Source organism: Orbicella franksi, chromosome 12 (genome assembly GCF_964199315.1).
Source record: "Orbicella franksi chromosome 12, jaOrbFran1.1, whole genome shotgun sequence".
Taxonomy (NCBI): domain Eukaryota; kingdom Metazoa; phylum Cnidaria; class Anthozoa; order Scleractinia; family Merulinidae; genus Orbicella; species Orbicella franksi.
The window spans coordinates 10,873,396-10,884,866 of record NC_138156.1 but is presented as its reverse complement, the minus strand read 5'-3'; the positions used below and the strand labels follow the sequence as shown (position 1 = coordinate 10,884,866).

The 11,471-nt window shown below is 36.3% G+C and overlaps 1 pseudogene; it reads left to right on the top strand.

Moving 5' to 3' along the window:
• Positions 1-230: 230 nt before the first annotated feature.
• LOC145464349 (uncharacterized) lies at positions 231-9,459 on the top strand (annotated as a pseudogene).
• Positions 9,460-11,471: the final 2,012 nt, after the last annotated feature.

The following is an 11,471-nucleotide window of genomic DNA, read 5'->3' as shown; positions in this document are numbered from 1 at the left end:
GTTTTCAGCAAAGAAAAAACCAAGAAACAGTTGCGCAAAGGGAGGTTAGATTAAAGAAATTGAAAGAGGGTTTTCAGCAAAGAAAAAATCAAGAAACAGTTGCGCAAAGGGAGGTTAGATTAAAGAAATTAAAAGAGGGTTTTCAGCAAAGAAAAAATCAAGAAACGGTTGAGCAAAGGGAGGTTAGATTAAAGAAATTAAAAGAGGGTTTTCAGCAAAGAAAAAACCAAGAAACAGTTGAGAAAAGGGAGGTTAGATTAAAGAAATTGAAAGAGGGTTTTCAGCAAAGAAAAAATCAAGAAACAGCTGAGCAAAGGGAGGTTAGATTAAAGAAATTGAAAGAGGGTTTTCAGCAGAGGAAAAATCAGGAAACGGTTGAACAAAGAGAGACGAGATTAAAAAAGAGAAGAGATAGTTTTACGCAGATAAAACGACAGGAAACATTTGAGGAAAGGGAGGTTAGATTAAAGAAATGGAAAGAGGGTTTTAAACAAAGGAAAAATCAAGAAACGGTTGCAAAAAGGGAAACAATATTAAAAAAGAGAAGAGATAGTCTTAAGCAAAGAAAACAACAGGAAACAGTTGAAGAAAGGGAGGTTAGATTAAAAAGAAAGAAAGACAGTTTTCAGCTAAGGAAAACACAGGAAACAGTGGAGCAAAGAACGTCTAGATTACTCAAAGTAAGGAGAAGTATGCAAGTTAAAAGAAGTAGTGAAAAAAAGGGAGAGAGAAGATTACTTAGATTGGAAACTATAAGAAAGAGGATGGAGCGTAAGAGAAAAAGTGAGACAGAAGTTGATAGAGTTGCGAGGCTTAAAAGAAAGAAACAGAGAAAAAGTGAAACTAAGGACGGCTCAATAGGTGAATTAATTTCAAAATTCCACCAGGTCATTGCAGAGGGGCCGACATTTGTGTGCATTTGTTGTGATCAGTTGTGGTACAAACATAGTGTACACAAGGCTGGAGTACTGTCTAATTTTGAAAATGGTGCCATTAGAAAATGTATTAAAGCAGCTTCAAGTAATGAATTAGATATAAAGTGGATTTGCAGGACGTGTTTGGCGAACTTAAGAAAAAATAAGATTCCAAGGTGTGCTGTAGCCAACAAAATGGCATTTCCGTACAAACCAGAAAATCTTGATCTAACAGAGTTGGAATGGAGATTAGTGTCGCCACGATTAGTGTTTGAAAAGTTACATGAAGCACCACGCGGAAAGCAAATGAAAATTTGTGGTAATGTTGTAAATGTTCCAGCTAATGTTGTGAACACAGTGAGTGTGTTGCCTAGACTGGGTGAACAAGAAGGAACAATTAAAGTGCAGCTTAAGAGAAAGTTAAAATACAAAAGTTACATTTTGTCACAAAATATTAGACCAGATAAAGTGTTTGAAGCGGCACAATGGTTAATAGAGAATGGTTCTCTCTTTAAACAAGAGAAGATAGCGCTGAATAAAGAGTGGGTTAATATAGAGAAACGTCATCGTCAAGTAGAGGTAAGGGAGTTAAATCATGAGATGTCTTCTACATCATACTGCAAGGATTCAGATATGTCAGTTAGTCCTAGTGAACCAGTACCAAGAACGTACTTGTATTTTTGTCTTGAATGTCACCAATGTTCAAGTACATTTTATGATTTAAATGACCATATGGTTATGGTACATAAAGCAGGTTATGATACCGAGGATTGTACTGATTCATATCGATGTAGTGTTATAAAACAGCATCCTGATCAAGAGGTTGAGCATTTATATTTTTGTTTTATTTGTAACCATTGTGAAAATCAAGAGGAATCCATTAGATATCATATGACGGTTATACATGATATTGCTTCGGAGCAATTTGTTCGGGAACATCGTTTACCAGTTGAAAGTGATTCTGAAAAGATATTGATTCATAGAATTCTAGAGCCAAGCAATGTTCTGTTGGTAGAAGTGCACAAAAATGGGTATATGGGTAGAAATAGTGTCCCGATTTTGATTTCTGTTGCAGTACCTGCTAGTGTACATATGGGAGTTTGTGGAGATAAACGATTATTATGTGATGAAAATTCCACAGTAAGCGAATCTTACGTAGCGGGGAATGATACATGGAATGAAAATGATGATACTGAAGAGTGCGCTGGTGCGTTGGATACAATGTTGATATCGCCAGAGTTTATAGAAGATGATGAACATTCCCAGTCCGTTTTTTCATTTGCACCTGGTGAAGGTAACAAACCACTGAGTATTTTCAAAGACAAGAATTGTGAGGAATTAGCATATCCAGGTATATTTTGTGGTGAGGCAAGAGCTGAAAATAGTGCACGAGATGTTCCAGTATATTACAGTGATATTTGTAAATCTGAACTGAGACGGTCTGATAGAAGAGCTAGTATGTGCATTGAAAACCTATTTTTTAAAGTAAAAAAATTACAGATGAAAATTCTATTGGCTAAGTCGCAAGTTGCCCTTCGTAAACACAAAACTAAAGGCCAAAAAATAACTGCTGGAGATTTAAAAAAGGATGGAGCACTAGAGAAGTTATGTTATTCAGATGATGGGTATAGATTTTTAAGAGCACTAAGGGGGTCCCCTCCGTATTTTGAGAAGGCTAAGAAGGATTTATTTGCAATGATTAGGCAACTGGGGCCGGCCACACTTTTCTGTAGTTTTTCTGCAGCAGAGACTAAGTGGAAGCACCTTCTTAGAATCCTTGGGAAATTGATTGATAAAAAAGAGTATAATGACGAGGAGTTAGGCAATTTCACCTGGGAAGAAAAGACGAGGCTTATTCAGAGTGACCCAGTTACTTGTGCACGACACTTCGATTACCAATTTCAGCAGTTTTTCTTAAAATTTCTGTCAAGTAATTTATCGCCCTTAGGAAACATCGAAGACTGGTTTTACCGAGTTGAATTCCAGCAACGTGGTTCGCCTCATATACATATGCTTCTGTGGATTAAAGGTGCTCCTCGATTTGGTGTGCAATCAGATGAAGAGGTTGTTGACTTCATTAATCAGGTTACAACATGTAGTAAAGCAGCAAATGACGTTACTTTGTCCGAGTTAGTAATACGGCAGTATCACAGTCATTCCCAAACATGCAAGAAGAAAAACCGAATGGTGTGTAGATTCAACTTTCCACAACCACCTATGCGTAATACAGTTATTTTATATCCATTAGAAGATGATATTGCTGCCAGTGAAAAAGAAAAGCATAAAGAAGAATTTCGAAAACTTCATGAGAAACTTAATGATATGAAAGATGGAGAGGACATATCATTTGATGATTTACTTGAAAAATTAGGTGTTTCTGAAGAAAACTATATCCTTGCTATACGAGCATCACTAGTGACAGCAACAATTTTTTTGAAGAGAAATCCTAATGAGTTAAGAATAAATCACTATAACAAATCATGTCTTCTAGCATGGAGAGCAAATATGGATATTCAGTATGTTTTAGATGTGTATGCTTGTGCTATGTATATTGTTTCTTATATATCTAAAGCTCAACGAGGTATGAGTGAACTTCTAAGGGTTGCGTGCGAGGAGGCCAAAAGTGGGAACTCTAGTGTTAAGCAGCAAGTAAGAGATATTGGAAATAAGTTTCTTAATGCCGTTGAAATTTCTGCACAGGAAGCTGTTTATCTTGCTTTGCAATTGCCTATGAGACGATCGTCACGTGAAGTTGTGTTTATTCCAAGTTCTCCACCAGATGAACGAATCCAACTTTTGAAATCACTTGATCAAATCAAAGAAATGGAGGATGAGTCAGAGGAAATAGAAACTGGTAGTCTCATTAAAAGGTATATTGAAAGGCCGCATAGTTTGGAGAATGTAACTCTAGCGGATTGGGCTGCATGGCATGATATGAAGAGTTATGGTAAAAATATTCATCAAAAGTCCTGTAAAGAAGACAACGATGGATTGCTACTGGAAACACAAGACGAAGATAATCTTGAAGATGATTATGAGAGTCGAAGTGATGAGTCAACTAAATTGAAAACGCGAAGTAAAGTCATCAAAAAGCGAGCAAAATGTAGGGTCATCAGAAGTGTATGGTTCAATAAAGAAGTTGATGCGGAAAAGTACTTTAGAGAGTTGTTGTTTCTTTTCAGTCCGTGGAGAGACGAAGGACGTGATATTGAAAGTTTTAGGCCATTTGAACAGAGATGCCGTGAAATTAGTGAACAGATTAATAGCCAACTAGCAGAATATTGCCCGTATAGTTCCCAAATTGATGAAGCAATGCTTAATATGACAGACACTGATGACAATAACATGTGGGATTTAATGGCACCTAACACACAACATAGAGAATTAATTGATAGCTCTCATAGCATACGGGAAACTGGTCATGATTTAGATAATGGTGATCAAAACTATGATCTTTCTGATGATCTTGGAATTCCTTCTTGTTCAGTTGTGGATCAGGACACAATTTGCAATGAAATATCTGATGATGAATATCGCCAAGCTGTACGTTCTCTGAATAACGAACAATTAGTTTTTTTCTATCATATTCTGCATCTTCTTAGGACAAGTGATATTGCTTTTTATTACTTTCTCAGTGGCGGTGGAGGAGTTGGGAAATCTCACGTAACAAAAGCACTGTACCAAGCAGCAGTTAAGTGTTTAAATACAAATGTAGGTGATGATTTTCAACAAATAAAAGCTCTTATTCTCGCGCCAACAGGAAAAGCAGCATTTAATATCCGTGGTTGTACAATTCATAGTGCATTGTCTGTACCTGCAAATCGTTCATTGTACAGTTATCAAAGATTAGATTCTAGTACGCTAAATTCATTGCGTAATAAGCTAGGAGGTTTGAAAGTAATCTTTGTCGACGAAATTTCTATGGTCGGAAATTCTATGTTTAACGTTCAGTTAAACAAAAGACTACAAGAAATCAAAGGAGTGGATAGTGATTTTGGAGGGGTCAGCATAATTGCTATTGGAGATCTTTTTCAATTACAGCCAGTTTTTGATGGTTACGTTTTTGAAACATTAAAAGGTTCTTATGGTGCATTAGCAACAAACTTGTGGAAGAAACATTTTGCTATGTATGAGCTTTGTCAAATTATGAGACAAAGGGAGAGTCGTCTATTTGCTGAGATTCTTAACAGATTAAGAGAAGGAAAACATACAGAAGAAGACATTAGAATTCTCAAGCAGAGATTAATTTGTGAAAATGATCCGAATTATCCTCATCATGCCCCTCATCTATTCTATCAAAATAAGAAAGTAGAGTATTTTAACAAAAAGGTATACAATGCTTCTCATGAGGAAAAGTTCTTAATAATTGCATCTGATTTTGTAATCGGTGCACAGTCTGAACAGATGAAAGAAACTTTGCTTAGCAGAATTCCTAATGATCCTAGAAAAACAATGCAATTGGCTTCAGAATTATGTATTGCAATAAATCAGAGAGCTGAAATTGCTGTCAATACCAGACTGGATGATGGATTAACAAATGGAGCTGGAAGCGTAGTGAAATATGTGGAATTGTACAACCCCCCACAACCGCAAGGAATAATCTGGGTGAAATTTGATCACGATCATGTTGGACAGAAAACAAGAAATGAGAACAGCCAATTGTATACAAGTAATATTGATAGATCCTGGACTCCAATTATGCCTACAACCGCACAATTTTGTATTGGTAAATCGAGTAGTTGCAAAATAGTGAGGAAGCAATTCCCACTAAGATTGTCAGCTGCAAAAACCATTCATAGAGCATAAGGAGACACAGAAAGAGAAGTAGTGGTTAATCTTGAAGCAAGTCGAAAAATTCCACATATTCATTACGTAGCATTAAGTAGAGTTACAACACTTGAGGGATTGTATATAACAAATTTGAATGAAGAGAAAATTTGTGTCAGTAGTAAAGTTGAAGAAGAGATGAATAGGTTAAGAACAAGTGCTTATCTTAAGCCACGTTTACAATCAATAAACCAACAAGATGAAAGTTTTGTGAAAATAATGTTTTTAAATGCGAGGTCACTACATAAACACTTTTTGGATGTCAAGCGTTATTTGGGGTTTTATTCACCAGATGTTGCTGTTTTCTCAGAGACAAGACTGAGTGTTTTAGATAGAATTCAAGAATTTGAAATTGAGAAATACACACTTTTTAGAAATGACGAGGCAATGACTTTGTCAAATCAAAGGCCATTTCATGGGACTGCCATTTACTGTTGTCTTTCATGTAAAGTAGGATATCCTAAATGCCAGAATGCTTTTGGTGTAGAAATTACAGTCACAGAATTGGAGTGTCTACCACATGTTATAATTGCTGGAGTTTACAGATCGCCCAGTGTTCCTGTAAGACAACTTTATGAGGCGTTGAGGCACTTACATTCCAGCACTTTATGTTCTAAGCAATTTCATATTATAATCGGGGATTTCAATGTTAATTGGCTGAATAAGCAACAAATGAGTGGTTTATATAACTTAATGGTTTCAGAATATGGTTATTGTCAAGTAGTCAATGACTACACGACTTGTAATAGAACTATTATTGATCATATTTACACTAACATTGGACGGAATTATATAGATGTTGGTACACTAGAGACATATTATAGTGACCACAAAGCAGTCTGGATAGGTGTCAATAGGGAATTACATCAGTAAAAAAAATTATGGAGGGGTATTGGGGTAATTATTGTGAAATTTAAGTCGGAAGTAATTGGTATTTTCCCCCTTTTCCCCATCCAGTTTCCCATTAGGGGAGAGGGGATCATTTAAGTCATCAGTGTCTTAATTTAAGGTAAGCAGGTATTTTTTATTCTTCTTAAGAAATAGAAAACATGTACCGTCATTCTATCGAGTTTTAGTATAAATCTACTGAGGTTCTATCATGAATGTCGTTCTTTGATTGACTATACTGCTCACTATCTATTCTGTGATAGATAGTAAGTAGCGTAGCAGTGTGCGCTTGTTAACAAAATGACGGTCGCTTCATGGCTTTTTCAAAGTGTCCGTGAAGAGGATTTAGATAACATTTTGAACGAGTAGTAGATTTATACTAAAACATTTAGATTATGAGCTCGAGATTTCTATGCATGATAGTTGACTCGGGCTGCGTCCTCGTCAATTATCATACCATAGAACTCGAGCTCATAATCTAATTGTTTAATAGACACGTGAGATTTAACCAATCAGCGTGCGTATTTTCTTAGGACTGTTTTCTAAGAAGTATGCAACATAAACGTTGTGAAATGTTATTTACTTGTATTATCGTGTCGCTGTCTTACTGTTTAATGCTGTGTAGCCATAGTTAACTGAATGATGCATTACATTTGAAATTCCACAATTGATGGTGAAATGGGTCTTTACAATGTTTACTGTATTCTGCCTTATTTTCTTTTTAGAGAAGAGAATTAGTCTGTTGGTGTTGTTCCTGGTCTGATATATGTATACTGGAATAAGCAAGCTGTGTTCACAGAGACATGAGAGAAAATTGGAAGAAATGTCATAATTGAAGGTAAGTAGCATTACTCCAAACTTTATTATAAGAAGATAGCAAGATTTAGCACCAGAAGTATTCCATGTCAGAAACCTGATTCTTGTTAATATTATGTTCGTTGAAAAAAAAAAAAAACAATAATTGTACAGTTAATGACTTTATTGTTAAAGTGCCTATGAAGTAAAAAATAACTGCTGTCTGTTTGAAAGGCTTTTCAAAGTAAAGAAGAATGGCGTTTCCCTTTTTGGAATATCTGATCTGGTTGAAAATAATTTTTATAATTCCTTATACAATGTAGTAATGCACTTGTTGTTAAAAGTAAATTATACCATTTGTTGTTAATAAGTCTTTGTTTTTCTTTCAGAGATGTACTGTATGTTGTTGAAAAGATGAATTGTTGAATAGCATCATATTACCTCTTCAAAATTGGAACAATCACATAAATTGTCAGCTTGATCCTGAAGATGTTTGTCTTATAAGCGAGAATGGAGTTGGACACCTCAACAAGCTAGTTCTAATTTGAGTGGAATAACATAGCAAAGAAATACTACATGTTACAAGAAAATGGCATTTTAACATTGAACTTAATGGTGAAAGCAATGGAGTAGATACTGTGTTGTCTACAATAATGTTTCCATAAGATTAATATGGTCAAGATTATATCAAAAACGATAGTATTTTGGACCAGGTGACCATGGAGACTTTCAGAATTATCTGCAGTTACAATTTATTCAACCTGACACTGCAACTGGCGACTACAAATTGGGTTTCAAGTTGGCTAGTCATGTAGTCGAATATTTTTTATGTAATCAGCACGTTAGCAATGATGCCCAGGAAAAAATGACAATAATGATTGACAAACACTAACACTGAAGAACTTAATCCAAGGAAGAGAACAACTACTAAAATACATTTTTTACTATAAGAACTATTGTTTATTCATGACATCATCAATGGTGGCTGAATTTACCTGTTGATCAACTACTGGATTTTAGAACAGAGCTACAATAATGTGGTACACGATCAGCAAGGCTACAAGAGTCTTGTTTACATTATATGATAGTACTATATTGTACAGTTACAATGTAATAACAATTGCTAGAAACTTAGAAACTTTCTTTTGTTTAGTTATAATTAGCTACATTTCATGGAATGCTAGATGACAATTTTGCTATGAACAGTTGGTTTTAAGTTCTAATGTTACAAAACATAATTTTTAAATATACATTCCTTGACAGAAAGCCATTAGTCTCTAAAATATTAAAATGAAAACTCCAGCTGCCTTGTTTGTTATTTCGCTGGCTTCAATGAAGGAGGATGTAGTCAGGTGATTGATGTTTTTATAGGACACATTTGGATCATTGAATATTTATTAAGTACTTTTGTAAATAGAGGCATGTTTCCTGAGCAGGAAGGTTCAAATAAACATGTATGCGCTGTACATGTATGTTTATTATTACAGGTGTGCACTTTTAGCTTTTGTTTTTACGTATGTCATTAAATGTCTGACTTTTTCCCTTTTGTTTACGTTGACAAAAAGAGTTCACATGTCAATTGTGTAAGGATAATTGTTCTCAGATTCATCACATCCTTTTGTTAACTCTCAACTTTTTGGTGCGTCTTATAACCAAGTATTTTCACATAATTTTCAGTAATTACAGGAACTAAGACCCAACAATAAGGCAATAAGACAGTAAGGTGTAAACTGTAATGTTTATTTAATCAATGAGTTTTAATTAAGAGAGTAAGACGGATTAGGTACATGCACCTGTATCAATTACATGAAATATGTTACAACTACAGCACTATATCTCATTTTATTGATAACATCAAAGTTATATAATTATATGTTTCAGGAAACCCCTTGCTCTCCTTCACCTTGTAATATCATTTTCTTTAGAACAAAATATCTATAAGTGCATACCTTTTAAATCCCTAGGCTTATATAACAATATAAGGGGTTTTGGGTGGGCTTACAAGGCTGTACTCTAATGGCGCCCAGTCACCTGAGGCGACTTAAGAAAAATACTGGTTGCCTGGCTGGGCACCCAGTTCTCTTGTTTGCCACTCAGTGCTGTGGTAAAGCGGGCGACAGATTGTAAAAGGATGTTAGTAAAACTGGTAATGGGGAACGGTGAACAGGAGTCTGGGAACAAGTGAACAGTGGTAACCTGCCTGAGCATTCAACATGGCGGACCTCTGTGGCGGATAAAGGAAAAGAAAAGGGAACAGAAATGTGAGGAAGTGTTACAGTTGTAAACGTGGGTTTCTACCGATGTGCCCCAGAGTCCAACATAGTACTGGGTTCAACAAAACATAAAATAATGCCTGGGCAGGAAGTCAAATTGGTATTATCACATCTTTTCCCAACAGGTCAGTATAAAATGCAGACTGCTGACTGGGTACAAAATGTCTGATATGTGACAACATGTCATCTGAAAACATACTGAGTGTCACGCAGTTGTTTTTTTGTGGTCATCTTTCACCAACATTAGCATTATTGTGGGATATTCCTTGCTCGTTTCTTCATATAGTTTGTCTTTAACAAAGCAGCTAGGCCATAGGTTATTTATCTGTTGCTCACCTGATTTGCCAGCTGACTTGCCGATCTCCGAAAGGCCGCCATGCTAGTTGCCGAATGTGAAGACAGCGGTCGACCCACGTTCAAAGATGGTCATGTATGCTCCTCGTCGGCATCCTATTGCATGTTGCTATTTTTAAATTGATACGACAGCTCACACACAAAATGAGAAGATGTGAGTAGATTATGATGGCTTGAAATTGTATTTAAGAACCACTGTGGCCTGATCCATTGAGGATGTAGCTTGTGATAATACTGATTCAATTTTTCCCCCAGGCACCATTTCAGGCTTCGTTTATCACAATGCCAATCGGACTCTACTCTAACAAGAACGTAAAAGTCTGCATACGAGCCAAGTGGCCCACCAGACCGGAGCTTATCCCGGTTTCTGTAGCATGAAGCGACTAGGAGTATTTCTACTCCCTCCTGGATGGGATGCTAGTCCATCGCAGGGTTACCCCCAGCATTAAGTTTGCCGGTACCCATTTATACACCTGGGTGGAGAGAGGCACTGTGAGAGTAAAGTGTCTTGCCCAAGTACACAACACAATGTCCCCGGCCAGGGCTCGAACCCGGACCGCTCAATCCGGAGACGAGTGCACTAACCATGAGGCCACCGCGCCTCTCTCTAACAAGAATGTACTGGGCACATAATCTGGGGGCACAGCCTGTGATAACGTGCTAATTTAAGTATAAAATGAACAACAATGCACGTACAAGAATGGGCATGAGTGAATAAGAGCATGAACAAGTATGTCATAATTTATGTGTCCTTTGTCAGTTGTATAATGTAACGTGATGGTTAGGATTTCTTCAGCATCAAAGTGTTTCTTCTTCAAATGTTCTTCTCGTGCTGTTAAAGATCTGTTAAAACACAGCCGGTAGAAACTCACGTTTACAACCGTAAAAACACTTCCTCACATTTCCCCAAATTGTTCCCTTTTCTTTTCCTTTGTTCGCCATGTTGAATTCTTAGGTGGATTACCACTGTACACTTGTTCCCAGACACTTGTTCCCGGTTTCCTGTTCCCTGTTACCAGTTCTACTAGCATCCAATTGTAAAATTATAAATTCGGTCGATTGACAGTGTTACTCGCAGAAAAATATCCTTTTGCACAACATGCTTTTTATTTTCCAAGCTTGTTTGTTCCACATGAATTAACATGAAACGTGATCTACCCTTCACACTTGACTTCACACATGAGAAACCACACGGATAATGCAAACTGAAAATCTCGATTTTCCCTGGAGATTATTTTAATCTGATATGTTCTAGTGTTTCAAAAGTTTTCGATGGTGCAGCACTTAATTATTTATATACAAAATTCTTCATATATACAATTTTTCGCAAATCGGTTAAAGTATGCAAACAATCAAGTATTGGGTAAACAAAACTACAATAGTGGTGACTTGCTAGCAATTTCATTTTGTTAATATTTGG